Raw genomic sequence first — 795 nt, 5'->3', positions numbered from 1 at the left:
ATTCTCATCAGTATCATAAAACTGGCCAGCATATATCATAGAGTAATCAGATATTATCCTGTCCTGATATGTTAAATACAATCGAACACCTGAATATGAGCAGATACAGACTTGTCTATACGTACTTATCTTCTTACCATTACTGGGTAGGATAGAAGGTGCTTGTCTACTTCTAGATACAGTAATTAATCGAACTAGTAGTAATATAAATAAAATAAAACAAGAGCTTGTTGACAGTGCCATCCTGTTTCCTAAAATGATACTACTAAATACACTTCGCTACTTAAAAGTCATTATGTAGGTGTGTTATTTTAACTAACATTAGTAAACATTTCTAATTTTAGAACATACACATCTTATACTAACCACTGTCAACACACACTTGCATGTACATCAAATACATTATGTTGATTGCTTTATATAGTAATGTATGTACATAAAAAATGAGTACATTATTAAACAGTTGGTATTTCATATTCAGCAGGTGGTGGAAGAGGAGTCTCATATTCATTATTAGTTGTATCATACACTGGCTCAACAGTTGATCTATTAATAATAACTGTAAATAATAATAATAATTGTATTTTATATAACTCACTGTGTTTGTTGCACTGTACTGTATGCTGGACTATCCTTCATTAGTATATCATCAGCAGTACTGTATGTGTGTGTGTATAGACATAATGTACTAGTCAATAGTGTAACTAACTTTGTTTTAAATTCAGTTGTAGCATAAGCTGGACTGCATTCCATTACAATGTCATTATCTGATTTTCTATTAATAATTTTAAAATT

The 795-nt window shown here is 30.2% G+C and overlaps 1 long non-coding RNA gene across 1 annotated transcript; it reads right to left on the bottom strand.

Annotated features, from left to right (window-relative positions):
• Positions 1–325: 325 nt before the first annotated feature.
• On the bottom strand, positions 326–780 carry LOC109591598 (uncharacterized). Its single transcript, XR_002189892.1, has 3 exons — positions 710–780; positions 599–658; positions 326–546 (listed from the first exon to the last, which is right to left on the bottom strand). It is a non-coding gene; the product is annotated as an uncharacterized LOC109591598 (long non-coding RNA).
• Positions 781–795: the final 15 nt, after the last annotated feature.

Source organism: Amphimedon queenslandica, unplaced genomic scaffold (genome assembly GCF_000090795.2).
Source record: "Amphimedon queenslandica unplaced genomic scaffold, v1.1 AMPQUscaffold_7752_Cont20299, whole genome shotgun sequence".
Taxonomy (NCBI): domain Eukaryota; kingdom Metazoa; phylum Porifera; class Demospongiae; order Haplosclerida; family Niphatidae; genus Amphimedon; species Amphimedon queenslandica.
Note: the sequence above shows the minus strand (reverse complement) of the source record. Positions and strands in the feature narration are given on the sequence as shown.